The sequence below is a fragment of the Carlito syrichta genome, unplaced genomic scaffold (assembly GCF_000164805.1).
Source record: "Carlito syrichta isolate Samal-C Ts95f unplaced genomic scaffold, Tarsius_syrichta-2.0.1 Scaffold308004, whole genome shotgun sequence".
In the NCBI taxonomy this organism is placed as follows: Eukaryota; Metazoa; Chordata; class Mammalia; order Primates; family Tarsiidae; genus Carlito; species Carlito syrichta.
The window spans coordinates 758248-774148 of record NW_007252100.1 but is presented as its reverse complement, the minus strand read 5'-3'; the positions used below and the strand labels follow the sequence as shown (position 1 = coordinate 774148).

At 38.2% G+C, this 15901-nt stretch overlaps 1 protein-coding gene and 1 pseudogene across 1 annotated transcript in view; one reads left to right on the top strand and one right to left on the bottom strand.

Moving 5' to 3' along the window:
* USP6NL (USP6 N-terminal like) overlaps nt 1-15901 on the bottom strand; it is a 143770-nt gene that overhangs the window by 93555 nt on the left and 34314 nt on the right. The gene's annotated exons all lie outside the window — the stretch shown is intronic.
* Nucleotides 1748-2145, top strand: LOC110596251 (annotated as a pseudogene).

The following is a 15901-nucleotide window of genomic DNA, read 5'->3' as shown; positions in this document are numbered from 1 at the left end:
ACAACACCACCTTTTGGCCATAGAATTGTCAAATGCAAAGAAAAAACTGTTCAAAACAGTGTACAATAATGCCCGAGTGTGGTCTATAGGCATCATTTGGTAGATATATCACAAGCAACTTGTCAATAATGATAACCACACTTAAATTCAAATCTTTCTCTATAATAACATTCCTCTCATCTGACTTTAATTTCCATGCTCCTTGTGTGGGAATTAGAGGAATAGCATTTGGTCAAGTATACCAGAAATAATAGAAAACTCACTCATGAGACTGTTCACTCAGGTGAATGTTACCTGTTATGTCACAACTAAATAAAAGGCTGAAAACCAATGGCCCTTAATATGTCATGGGAACATACACTCACTGAATCCTCACTCTGTTGAATAGTATTAGGTTGCCTGAGTATAACATAAAACTCAAAACAAGAAGGCTAAAATAAGATATTGACGTTTCTCCTGATGTCTGAGAAATTAGACACAAGTCATGCAGGCCTGACACAGGGTCTTAGAGACAACAATAATCCAGGCTCTTTCGATCTTTCTTCTGTCCTGTCCTCTTGAAGGCCTCCCTCCATCCTTAAAACTCCTCATGAATCAAAGTGGATCTCTAGTCTTTACTTGTATTGCAGACAGCAGGAATGAAGGAAGGTGGGTACAAGAGGGGAGAGCACAATCAACAAAAAGATCAACAAAGCCCCAAATGCAAACTGCTGGGAGGCAGAGAATTCAAGAGTTTTCTCGGTTTCACATGGCTAGGAGATAAAAACTGAAGCTCAGGGCACAGAGCATGAGCCAGGGCATGAGGGGACAAGATTCCACAGAGAAAGAAAGCAAAGAGAAGTCAGCCCCCAACTCCTCAATGCATTTGCCTGTTCATGAGCAGTACAGACTGCGAGAAGCTAGGCAGAAGTTAGCCACACAAGGTTACAAGGCCAAACAGAACTTGTGGCAGTCTCACAGTCCTGAGAAGATAAAAATTGGAGTTTAGGATCCACCAAGGGGGTATGAATCTGGTAAGCACCCCAGACTTCCAGCTGAGGTCCCTGAATGACTAAATGCTAGGATTAATGGAGAAATAGAAATCAATAAGGCCTGATAAATAACTGAAATTCAGACTTGCAACAATTCAAACATGATTATACTAAGTTGCTTTGCCTCTTCTCTTACTGCCTGCAAGGAGCTAAAAGCTTATCCAAAACCTCTACAGATTTTTTACATGTACTATCTGCCATTCAAACAAAAAGTACCAGGCTTATGAAGAAAAAAGAAGGGAGGAAGGGTGAAAGGGAGGGAGGGAAGCAGAGACAAACTCTCAAAGACTTTTTTTTAATTATAGGAGGATGTTAGGATTAAAAAATACAATCACTGGAATAAAAAACTCAAAAGACAAGTCTAACAGCAGATTAGACACAGCTGAAGAGAGGATTAATAATCTAAAAGACAAATCAGTAATACAGACTGAAATAAGAGGAGTAAAAATGATAGAAAATTCATGCAAGAGCACAGGAGATGTATGAGCTCCAAGCAGATGGTCTTATAGACATGCAACTGAAGTCACAGAAAGAACAAAGAAGATGGTGTAGACACGGTTTTTGAAGCGCTAATTAGGAAGACTGGTAACTTACAGATTCAAAAAGCATGCCAAACTCCAAGCAGGATAAACACTAAGAAAGTATACCTGGACACATCAGGGTAAAACTTCCAAAAACTAAAGACAATGAAGAAGTTTTAAAAGCAATCAGCTTTCCAACTTGGGCCCGACAGAATGGCACCTGCAAAGAAGGGTGGCGAGAATAAGGGCCCTTCTGCCATCAACGAGGTGGTGACCCGGGAATACACCATCAACACCCACAAGTGCATCCATGGAGTGGGCTTTAAGAGGCAAAACGTGCCCCTCGGGTACTCAAAGAGATCCGAAAATTTGCCATGAAGGAGATGAGGACTCCAGATGTACGCACTGATACCAGGCTCGACAAAGCTGTCTGGGCCAAAGGAATAAGGAATGTCCTGTACCGTACCCGTGTATGATTGTCCAGAAAATGTAACGAGAATGAAGACTCACCAAACAAGCTTTACACCTTGGAGACCTATTTCCCTGTTACCACTTTCAAAAATCTACAGACAGTCAATGCAGATAAGAACTAATCACTGATCATCATGTACATCAAATAAAGTTATAAAACCGCAAAAAGATAATTAAATTAAATCTTTAAAAAGCAATCAGAGAAAAAGACAGATAATCATCAAATGAGCAGAAATAAGACTAGTGGCAAATTCCTAAATAGAAACTAAGAAAGTCAAAAGACAATGAAATTGCACTCTCAAAATGATAAAAGAAAACAACCAACAATGTAGGATTTAAAACATTTTTTAAAGCACCCTTCAAAACATTGTAAAAATAAAGCCATTTCCAGAAAAACAACTATTTCCAGAAAAACAACTGAGATATTTAATGGTCAGCATAACTACATTAAAATAATAAAGGGGGTTCTATGAGCAGAAAAATATTAGCCCTGATGGACAAACAGACAAGGAAGGAATAAAGAGAAATGGAAAGGGAGAATATATGGATACTAAACACATGGGGTTTAAAATAGATGTAGAATTAAAGCAACAATAACCCTAAGGACAGACAGGACACAGATGAAGTTAACTACCTTAAATTCTTAGATTCTCTGGGAAATGGATATTAGTACTAATTTATTATATATTCTAAAGAGTCAAGGATAAGTAATGTAGTCTAGAGTAACACTAAAGAAAAACAAAATTTATAACTAACAAATTAGCAGGTGTGAGAATGAATAATAAAAACAATTTGAATACTCTAAAAGATGACAATTACAGAAAAAAATGAATTTAAAAGAGGTAGAAAGACAGAAAGAGAGAGTCAGGTTTAGACCCAAACATGACAGTAATATACATAAACAGACTAAACACACCAATATAAGAAGATAAGGTAATCCAATTAAAACAAAAATATAAACATATGATATTTAGAAGAGAGCTATCTTAAACATAAGTGCACAAAGTTTGAAAGTAAAAGAATGAGAAAGATATACCATGCCAACATGAAACTAAAGAAATCTGATATCACTGTTCTCATCTCAAAATAGACTTAGGCAAGAATCAATACTAGAGATAAAAAAAGGAACATTTCATTGGAACAAAACAATCAATCCATGAAGAAGACATACATATGAACCTAATAACAGCATTTCAAAACATATAAAGCAAAAATTGGCAGAAGTAAAAGGAAAAATAGGCAAATTCACATCACAGTGGGAAACTATGTAGAGAGAGGTCAGAGAGTCTTAGATCTCTAACAACAAACTGACCACATCCAATACTTTTGAGTCTATCAATTTGGCTCCCAAATTCAAGGGTACCAGCCAGCTGAAGACCTGGCTTTTTAACACCCCTTGCATGCACAGACAAAAAGCCCACTGACTTAGAAGATTTTAGAAGAATTCTGGAACTCCATATCCTCAAAAGATGTTTTATAGGTTACTAAAAGCTAAGGCATACAACTCATTATTAATTACAGATACCATTAATTATACATCAGATTAAGTTTGCTGGATATTTTGTTTTCTTTCTATTCCAAACTTTCTGCATACTAATTGTTTTCATGCTACTCAGTTCAGTTATTCATTCACAATTTCATTCAACATATTAGAGAGAAAACTTGAAACCATCTCTTGAATTAAAACTAGACAAGTTCTTAGTAGTAGAAAGGATTAAGGGATCGTCATGAAAAGAAACACATACATTTCAATACCGAAAAGCCAGCAAGTATGATACCTGATATTTAACAATAGCAATTAAAATGTTTCCACTTTTAATACCCTTTTATGATACAACCACAAAAGCTATAGATGGATGGTAAGTTCTGTATATTTCTCTAAAGACATTACACTCACCACAGGTATCCATCTATTTTTTTTTAATGTAAAGTAGTGCAAATAACATTCTAATTCAAAGAAAACATGATTTTTAAAGCAAATTTTAAATTGGATCATCTCCTCCAATGCTAAATCAGAGTCATGGGGCTTGAAGACTGACTAGACTGGATTTAAAAGAAAACAGGTGAGAACGAATTGGACACAATGAGTATAGACAACCCCTTGAAGGCGCTTTCCTGCAAAAAGGGAAGAAGAGGAATGGAATAGTTGCTGACAAGGGCCAAATGAAGTGTTTTTTAAGTTTTTTTTTTTTCATCTTACAGGAGAAATAACAGCATTTTGTATAATGATGGGAATGATCCATTAGGGGAAGAAAACTGATGACACATGAGATACAGCAAGAGAGCTGGGCGAGTTCTGTTCGCAAGTGGGTGAGAGACCAATAACTCAGTGCCGGAGCAGAGGGGCTGGCATTTCACAGGAGCAATTCACATATGGGATAAACTACAAAGGACAGCCATCCATTAACATGGGCAGAGGACAGGGGCTGAGATGATGCCATGTGGTGCTTCTAACAGTGTTAGTTTCTGGTCCACTGAAGCCACTAGCTTCAAGTTTCTCAGTAAAGAAACTAGATAATCAGCTGAGAATAGGTATGGCAAATATTTGAGAAAAATGCAAAAACTGAAATAGTCACCTAATGAATGGATCAGAGTAATATAGTATGACTGTCAGGCAGCATTACAAGACTAACTGAGGCCCACCATATTGAATTTAAAGTACAATAAGTCAGAAGGTTGTGGAGAATTCTCTATCCTTTCATTCAGCTGCACGGATACTCACAGAGTACAAAGTTGCCAAGAGCTAATGAGAAGTAACAGGTAATTTAACTACTGAAACGACTCTGAAGTCCTGGTCTCTTCTTCCAAATCTACTTTGAATTTATGAGTAGACTAAATTCCAGTCCTACAAGTAGATGCATCAATATCCATGGACCTCATAATTCAACAACACTGTCATCTAAGGGCCATCATTCCACAGCATATTCTAGTGGTCTCTCCCCTCTGTAAGAGTGTTCCTCCAGTTTTCTCTCCTAGTCTTCTCTCTGTCTTCAGCAAGCTCTCCCTTGAGTGATTACATCCATTCCAAATGGTGAATCCTTGAGCTATGTCCCTCTACCCCTATATTCCCTGAATGCTAATCTGGATGTCTATACCTGGTCACCTGTAGGAGAAATTCCAATTTTGTGTCAAAACAACCCCTGACAGTCTTGTCCTGGAGTCTGTGGCTATGGAATTCCAAATACATCCCCTGCTACTCCCCACCCAAAAATCTTATATTCAAGCCACACTGTACTTCTTCCTCATGCACACCAGGCTCTTTAAAACCTCCATGCCTCTACAGATTATCAAGGCTATCTAGTTAATTAACCTTATATAAACTATGTCCATCTAATCCTAATCAAACTGAAAGTAATACCGTACTGAAGTGATATGTAAATATCTAAAGAATTGAAACAGATCCGCCCCTCCTCTGCTACAAAGAGCAAATGCAGGGTTTTTTCCCTGGAGTTTTTTGACAATGTCCAAATTAAAAGTATAATGACTACAACTAACCATTGCTTACTTTACTTAATGCATGTTCTGTAATTGCCTAAATGACATATTTAGATCAACTGCTGCCATATTTTTTAAAACTTAATTCTGAAAAAAATAATAAAAAAGCAATACAAGCCATGAAGTTGGGTTTGATTACGTACTTCTATAATCATGACAGTACAGTTTTCAAAATATTGGAAATAAGAGACTGCCAAATTCTCTAAGCTAAAGGTCCAAATGTAATAGGACAATGAAAGCAAGTCTTAAGAATACATGTATGTGCGTTTATATGCACACCTAAGTATGGTGTAGGCAGTATATGCAATATAATATATGAACTAGTCCCTCGGGGAGTTTCTGAAGATTATAAATAAATGTGTAAATGTTTTAGGATGTTTAAATTGAAGGCAATATCTACTGACCCAAATAACAATTTCTATGTCTTATCTTAAAGACATAGACAGGAAAATTAGAATTTCAAAAATATCATAGAAATAAGGATATAGTCTAGTCGTTTTTTAGTATAATAAAATAGCAACTTTAAAACCATTCCCAAACCATTCAGTAATTCAACCACCAAAAGGTACACATAGTGCATCCCAAACATACTAGGAAGATTTAGTGCAGCTTGGAGAGTTACAATCACTTTGGGATTAGTATAAAGTCTCATTTTGACCTCTATTCTTGTAATTTAACATTTATGGAGCTCCAAAAACATGCATATCACCTAAGTAACATTATACTATAGTAATAAATGAGAAAAACAATGCATTAAGCCCAAAACTACTTTGCTTTCTTAAATAATCACAAGGTAACAGCCTAAACCTTGATCAAACATAAACATAAATTGCTGTAAACTGATTATGGAGACAGATGGCTGCTTTCAACTCCTTGGGGAGTGGAATCCCATCTGGTTCCAATGGAACATAGGTCCTCTTATAAGTACGAGCTCTAGCCCTTTATCCACTCTTTGAGCTTAGCCTCTCTCGGCCTCATTTGCTTTATTTGCAAAATTGGGATACCATCACACCACAAAAGGCCATTTGAGGATTTAGAATGGAATCCATGTAGCAAGGAGTATTTGCACATGGAAAAAAGACTGGAATGATAGACAATAAAATATTAACAGAGGTCTTCTCTGAGTAAGAAAATTATCAAGAAATCTTTAAAAATCTTGTGTTTTCTATTTGGCCAAGTTTTCTGTATATTTTGTTTTTCTATAAAAACAAAATAAAAAGTCTTATTTTGCTCAAAAAGCACAAGATATTATGCAAATTTCAAATTTCCCATTATCTTCTATAACAATAATCCCTTCTAATTATTGTGTACTCACTCCACACTGGATACGTTACATAAGTATCTCCATTTACTGCTTATATGTAATCGCAGAATATGCTATCGAGACAATTATAAAACATGTACTAATATTAAGCGAAGAAATATTTTAAATGTAAGAAACTGAGAACCAGAAAGGGCACTCAGCTAGTGCAAGACAGCACCAGAATTCACACCCCATCTAACTTGCACGCTCTAGACACTACACTACCAGGGTTACTTAGCAACTTGTCAGCAGAGTCAAAAATCATCTTACTATTAAGGAACAGGAAGAAAATGCAAACATTTCAAGGCTCAGGGCTTTTTCTTATATAGCACTGCCCTAAAACGCCCTACCCCTTTCCTTAGTACTATAATAACTTTCTCTAAAAGAGTAAATGACATTGTTAGGTTATCTGTTTTTAAATGATTCCTAGGGTTAGCAATACATCATTTACTCAAATAAAGAAAACACAGCTGAGTCTCAAAGGTAAACAGAAGAAAAAAAGGGTCTCTAAACAGTACAAAACAGATATTCAAACAGCAAAGCTTGTTACTTTATCCATAAACAAATCTCAAAATCTTTACTCAGAACTAATTTATCCTGTTTTATTCAGAACAATTTTTAGACACAATCAAAACCAGGTTGATGGCTGCTTCATTCCCAAGTCCAAAAAAAAAAAAAAGAAAAACAGAAGCAGAAAATTAGAAATAGGAAATAACTATTAAAGGCAGATACACCAATAATGTACAAGAAGTAACTGACTACCTAAAGAAGCCAGAAAGCAAAAATATATATGAGGTAAGACTTAAAAACTATTTGATCTAAATCTATTTGCATATACCCAAGCAGTCCTGAATCTCATCAAGCACTGAGTTGCTAAGAAAAAATATTTAGCATACTCTATGTCATAAGGTGGTAAAATTAAATTTTAAGTATTTCATCAAAAATGGTTAAAGACTGTGCTTCAAAAATCAAAAAAAAATCCACATTGTAGAATACTTCATTTCCTAATTGAGCAATTAATATATACTTGTAAAATATTCAAGCTTACAGAAATGTATAAAGCGAACTCAGATATGATCATATCATACACATACACACATAAGAACACATACAAACATATTCATATGCATGACAAGGCAGGCAATAGAACCACACTGCGCATACTGTTCTGCAATTATTCTCTGCTCATATATATTTCATAGATATTTTCCAGGTCTGTCCCAATAAATCAAGCTTATTCATTTAATAGCTGGTTGTACTACACTGTCTGGATACATCACAGCGTAGTAACCTTTATTCTACTGACACAGTTTCTGATGGTTTGGTATGATGCAAACACTGCCTCAGTGAGAGTCTCTGGGCGTTCCCGCTGCCTTTTGCACAGACGCAGGAATCACATTTCTCTGCAATACTGAGACATAGACTAGAATTCATGGGCCAGTTGAAACAGAATTTTTAATTCTAATAAAGAATACCAACCTGCCCTTCAAGAAAGTATACCGGCAGCAGAAGTCCCACCCAGCCTCAGAGAAGCTTCCAGCTCTAACTGCTAGAGCTAGAGGGGCCGAAACGGTGCTGCTGGAGAGCAAGCAGTTCCTGACAGAGCTGACCAGGCTCTTCCAGAAGTGCTGGATATCGGGTAGCGTGTACATTACCTTTGAAGAAGTATGATAGTCACACTAAACCCATCCCCAAAAAGGGTACTGTGGAGGGCTTTGAGCCCACAGACAACAAGTGTCTGTTAAGAGCTACTGATGGGAAAAAGAAGATCAGCACTGCGGTGAGCTCCAAAGAAGTGAGTAAGTTTCAGATGGCTCATTCAAACCTGCTGAGAGCTAACGTGGACAGGCTGAAGAAGAGGGACAAAAAGAACAAGAATAAGACCAAACCAGCACAGTGAAGGGTACCGAAATCCCTACTTTCACCAACTAACCACTGAATTGCTATTTTTCCTTTGATTTTTACTTTTGGCTACATAGCTAGGTTTCTGCTTCCCCTACAGTAGTTGTTTTCATGTACAATTAGGGTCATTTTGGAAAGAAGAAAGCTTGCAGTGTTTATAAGGTAGTTGGTGGTAAGAAGTCAGTTTATTTTACATCCGGCTCATTGGCTTGTACTGCATGGTTGTATAGTCCTGGATTACAGAGTAGATGTTTCTGTAGTCATCCCCGTGAAGAACAATGTATCATTAAACATGACTACTTACCAGCAAAAAAGAAAGAAAGTATACCAATCTGTTCTTTTACCAACAACGTGCAAAAGACCAATACTACTATTCATCACACTGAACATTAGCCACATTTTTAAATTTTAGCAGGTCTTGACACAATATTTTATTATTGTTTAGATCTGCATTCTCATTCAAACATTGCTAGTTCCTAGCCAATATTCTCACATCTTCCTTACTAACAGAATGCCAGATCTTTTTAGCAAGAATGTCCCAAGTTTCAAAACACTGGTTTCCCAGGCTCCCTTGCAGCTAGTGGTAGCCAGGCAACACAGTTCTGGTCAATGGCTTAAGGAAAAACTTGTGCTTTCCTTACACTGGTGACACCCGTTCTGGATTCCTCCTTTTCTTTTTCCTTCTGGCCTGGCTCTTGGACCTAAGGATGAAGACGCAAATTAAGTATGGCCGAGGGGGAGAGCGAAGAGGTGGGCCACTCAAGGCGTTGCCTGGCTATGGTATCTGCCCCACGGAGCCCAAGTCGCCTGGGCTGACTTGACATGACATTCAGCATCCATGTGGTCCTAGCCATTTGTTCTTCTTCGTAACTTGTCTGTTTTGCCTGCCAAATTTTCACTTCGTTGTCTCTTGATCTGTAAACATAGAATTCTACAGAGAACAATCAAAAGGTGACTAAATTCTGAGTGGTCTGGTTTTATTAGCATTAGTAAATATGTTTTGGAAGAATAGCAATATTGGTCTTTTGGTACTTTCTTGAAGAACCAGACACCTACTGATCCATAATCACATTCCCAAGTATTTATCCCAGAAAAATGAAAATTTGTATTTACATCTACACAAAAACCTGTACTTGAATGTTCACAGAAGCTTTATTTGTAATAATCAAAAACTTGAAACAATCCAACTATCCTTCAGTGGGTAAATGGTTAAACAAACTCTGGTACATCCATACTATGGAATACTACTCATCAATAAAAAGGAGCAAACTATTGCTATATGAAACCATTTGCATGGTTACTAAGTTAAAAAAAAAAAGGAAAATTCCTCAAAGGAAACACAATATATGATTATGTGTGACTTATCTAACATTCTCAAAATGACCAAATTATAGAGATGGAGAACAAATTAGTGGTTGTAAGAAGTCAGGAAAGAGCAGGGAGAATGAGGGGAGAGGCTGTGATGCACAGGGGTGGCGCTGGGGAATGTGTGTGGTGAGACAGTTCTGGAAGCTTGGTCCTAATGGCGGTTACATGAATCTATACCCAAAAAGCTGCATAGAGTCACACACACACACACACACACACACACACACACACACACACACACACAAGTGCATGCAAAACTGGTGAAATCTGAATAAAGTTTGTGGATTGCAACAATGCCAGTATTCTGGTTTTGATATTTAACTGAAGTTATATAAAAAGGTTACCATTGGGGGAATCTGGGTAAAAACGAAATGGGACATCTCTGTACTATGTTTTGCAGCTTCCTATGACTCTATAATTATTTCAAAATAAAAAGCTTGTTTTTCTCTTTTTACCAATACTTTATGCTGCTTTCAAAAGTCCCGCAATTAACATACTCACTCTCTGCTTTTCAACTTTCTCCCAGCAGTCTAGGAAAAGCCCTTTCTCTTTTCTAGCTCAACTTCAGATCCCACATCTCCAAGTGCAGGTGTCACAGGACAAAAAAAACCACGACAGCCACGGTCTCCCCCATCAATTCTGCACAGACAGCGCCAGCTACTGAGGAGTCAACCTGCAGGAAGCTAGGACCATCAAGGATTGCCATGCCAACACAGGGTTTCACTGACATTTTGGATTGTCCACTTCAAAATAAGTGCTTTCGCACAACTATTTAAAACTTAAGGGAATATTCAAATGTTCTGAGGTTGTAATTTAGATGAATCTAAGGCAATTCTCAAAGCATGGCATGCATATTTTGCTGGATGTTTCTGGTAACAGCAGTGATAACTAGCAGATGTTCAGGTAAAAGTCATTAAAAGCTCTACATAACTAAGTAACATAATGACCTTTATTAATCACTGCATCTGATGTCTGCCAAGTGGGAGAGAAACAATACTCAAGCAGCCTATTTTTAAAGGGTAACAAGTTATCTGAATAAAGACATTCAGCACATTTAAATTTTATCAAGATAGTGGTACAAACAAACATTTAATTCCAATTGGTATTCTAAGTAAAACAACTCAGTACAAATCCAATTGTTCTCTAGAGAATTTTCATAATCTCTACTGGGCAGTCTGTTTCAGTAATAAAATAATATAAAGTAAGAATTGAATCCTCTCAGTAATTAGGCAACTGATTAAATTTATCAATTCTCTATTACCCACACATGCATTCCTCCCTTTGATGATAAGCTATAGAGAAGCAAATGCCAGACAAGCTCATGATCTCACTCATTCTCCAGAATTAACTTTCCCCCCAAAATGACAAATGAATCCTTGCCCTCAGGTAGCTCACAGCTTAATAAAGGCTGCAGCACTTCAAAAATCATAAATATATGCGCTATAAGGCAGGGGTCCCCAATCCCCGGGCCACGGACTGGTACCAGTCGGTGGTCTGTTAGGAACCAGGCCGCACAGCAGGAGGTGAGTGGCAGGCGAGCCAGTGAAGCTTCATCTGTATTTACAGTCGCTCCTCATTGCTCACCTTACCGCCTGAGCTCCTCCTCCTGTCAAATCAGTGGTGGCATTAGATGCTTCTAGGAGCACAAACCCTATTGTGAACTGCACATACGAGGGATCTGGGTTGCGTGTTTCTTATGAGAATCTAATGCCTGATGATCTGAGGTGGAGCTGAGGCCGTGATGCTAGCACCAGGAGCAGCCTCAAATACAGATGAACATTGCTGTGAGGTGTGACTGCACACCCTCAGCCCTGGTCTGTGGAAATGTCTTCCACAAAACCAGTCCCTAATGCCAAAAAGGTCGGGGACCGCTGCTATAAGGTAATAAGTAGAGATACATTCACAGAGCTACTCTAAATTGTTTCCAAGTGGAACTAAGTACCTCCGCTCTACCAGTTCCCAGTTATCCCCTATGGCATCTCTAAAAAACCTGAGAAAGCAACACAAGGCCTGGAATCATGCCTCAGAGGATGTCTGAGCAACTTCAATTTTACCGCAAGACCATACACAACTGTGATTCGTATTGTTGATTCCATAATATCCACTCTTTCTCCATCAACATAATACATGGTAACCTGCACAGCATTTTGTGACGATACATGCAATCTGAAATACAGTCACTGATGTGGGCTAATTTTGGATCTGCCATCTATATCGCTATGTATTAAGCAACTCATAATAACAAATAGAGATGCCGTATGATTTTACTACACAATAGGTATACATCAATCTACAGAAGTTAAGTTTTTACAGTTTTTTTCTCATAGGGCGGTAATAACCTGCTTAAAGTAAAACATAACCTAAACCATACCTAGATGTCACTACCATAGAGACATAATAAAAACTAAGTTTGCTTCTTACATTAGGTGATATTGCTATCTTTTTGACACTGATTGTGTTTCCTTTGTTACATTCATGTGATATGTATTTGATAAAAACCAGGAAGAGCACAGAAAGGAGCAACTTAAAGCAGACCAAAGAGCATGGCAGATAGTTTAAAGAAGCGAGAAACCAAGATAAAATCTGCATCCTTTAAGGACGTGTTGCCCAGAGAAGGTCTGCGGTGGTGGTGTGCACGACCCTGCACTGTAGGGTGGTGATGTGTAGTGATCAGAACTACACATCCGGCCCCCACACTGCTGAGCAGACACGGGCAGAGGTGGAGAGGCTTGTAGAAGGAGCACATTTCAGATCCTGACACCACAGATGGCAGAATGGGTTTTGGATTCTCTTTACCTCAGAGATTACTTGAACAAATGTAGTTTTGGTATTAATAGAAATACTGAATGCAATTTAAAAACTGAAGTGCTGTTATTCAACAAACATATGCTGAGCTCTTATTATATGAAAAGATAACACCACCACAATTCTGGAGAGCTTATATACCACTGGAAGACATGAAACCAGCACCATTAAGTATTTTTAACAACCTAGGCAGTGATTAACTAAGAAATGAAACAAAGGGCTAGGATTGGACAGCAGTGAGAAATGAGTTGGGAAGGGCGGGCTGGAACTCTCCACGTGCCTGGCAAAGGAGACGGGGCTTCACCCCAAAAGCACTGAGCACTCGTTATACATTTCTAGGCTGGCGTGTGTGACAGAAGCATTGTTCGAAATTGTGGTAAAATATAAAAATGGAAATTGTATTCAAACAGGTTGGCATATATAAATATTTCCTCGAAGGGGAAACAAAATATACAGAAAGGGTAAAAACATCAATACACATGAATAAATTATAAAGCATAACAAATCTGTCCACTGCCCATTTGTTTATCTGACCAACAACACATACTCACTATGAGCCAGTGGCTGTTCTAAGCCCTTTCCAAAGGTGACTTACTTAATCCTCAGTAACAACCCTATGAGAACGTTTGTCTGAGGTTATGAATCCAACTTTCTTAGGAGAAAGCTGAGGCACAAAGAAATAAAGAAGTGGTTCCAGGTCACATGACTAATAAGCAGCAGAGTCAAGGTCTAGCCCATACCATGCAGCAGAACTTTCTGCAATGTGGCTATCGAGCACTTAATATGCAGTAGGGCTGAGGAACGACATTTTCTATTACACTTAACTAGCCTCATTGGCTAGCAGCCGCCATGTTGGAGAGTTCACACCATGGCCTACAGGACTCTACAGCCCTGCCTTCCTAACAGCAAGACAGGCATTCCCAAGGTATTCCCAAGAGGAATGCTCAGGGAGCCCACTGCAGTCAATTATGGTTTTTATCATTTTAATTTACTTTTATTTGTAACTGACAAATAATAATTGAAAACTATTTACAATTTTAAAAGCTTAAACAATTCAAAGAAAACCTTTCAAATCATTTAGAGTTTCAAGCAACAACAGATTGCTATCTCACCACCTTACTTAAAAACCTCTTTACCACAGTTAAGACAATGTTACACTAGGCCAATAAACTAAATAAAATGGATTCGTTTTTCCTTAAAACAGGTTATTAACTATGATCTGCACTAAACATATCTCTCTAAAACAGTCTTGATAAAAATGTTATCAACTAAGTGCCCACAACACACATACAATTTCAATTTCAAACATTACATAACTAAATTTAAAGAATAAATGTACTGCTTACAGTTTTCCGAATACAAATGAACTGACACTATCATAAGGATGAGCGAACATCACGATATTGAATCAGACTTTTGTCCACAGAGCCCTGTATTCTGGCCCAGACATAAACACATACAAACAAGTTGGTACTCATCTGAAAGACCAGGAGTGCATTATCAACAACAGTAACAACAACAATGATAAAAATAACAAAACCAACCAAGACATCAACAGCAGCCTACATGCAGCCCTTGCTCTATAAGAGGCAGTGCAAGTCCTTCACATGCATCATCCCACGTGGCCCTTACAACACCGCAGGGAAGTACATGTTATTTTTCAGATAAAGAAACTGATGCACAGGGAAGTCCCAGGACCCACTAAGGTTATACAACTAGTAAGTGAGCAAATCCAGAACTGAGACCTCAGTCTGCCTGACCATAGTCCATGTTCTTAACTCCCCTCCTCCATGCTGCCTTTCCTCATCCTGAAACCACTCACATGCTGTGTGTACTGACTTTGCAATAAATTGTGAAAATCTCTAATAGCTGTTCATAATTAAGCCAAATACACAACTTTCTAAGACTACTGTCACCCAATTTACCATTGTGTGTGTATGTGTGTGTGCATATGGGAAGAGTGAACACAGGTACGCATTATGAATTAACATTAATCCAAGAGGTCACCATAAAAAAACAAAGCTGGCTTCAAGATACAAAGTAAAATATGAATGCCAGTGCTCTATCAGATCTTAGAGAACATGTAATAAGATAATCGATGGAAAACACCACGACACAGAGACATTCACTGACTTGCCTAAAGTCACAGGTATTCACAAGCATTAATCAGAATCCCTCCTACCACATTACAATGGCCATCTTAGTCTATATGCTAATTCTAAGACTGCCCAATCCCAGCACACAACAAAGACTTTGTAACAGTGTTCAAGTTGTATACCAGAAGACTTTACATTTAAATGGCACAGTTTGGTTTCTACTCTTATTCTTTATCACTTTGGATACGAAATGATTGAGGATTGCTTTGACTGCAAGTAATAAACCAAAAAGACTAGTGGTAAGTCAGGGTTGGTATAAAGCCGCACTAGAGTCATTGGTATCACAAAAGACTGGCCTCTGTATTTCTCCTCCACCATATTGCTTTTGTCCCCATGGTCACTTTGTGGCTGCCACAACTCCAGGAATTGCACTCACATACCAGATAGAAAGAAGGATGTAACAGGAAAGCCAAGGTGACAACAGTCTTATAAGGCAAAACCTTTCCAGAAATCCTCAGCAGGCTTTTGCTTACATCTCAGGAAATGGAGTTTATTTGCTGGTTTGGTTTTTAAGTGAGCACAATATCACTTCAAACAAAAATAAAGTTCTGTTATTAGTAAAGATTAAGAGAGAATATTGGGTAAACAGTAAACAGTATTTGCCACAAGCAACCATTTCTCAAATTCTCATTAATAGTCCTTATCATGGTACTTTTTTTTTTTTTTTTTTTGAGCTGGAGTCTCACTCCGTCGCCCAGACTGGAGTGCAGTGGCCGCTCCCGGCCACCGCAGCCTCGCCTGCCGGGCTCCGGCGATCCTTCCGCCTCCGCCTTCCGAGTAGCCGGAACTACAGGAGCGCGCTACCACGCCCGGCTGATTTTTTGATTGATTGTAAAGATGACGTCTCGC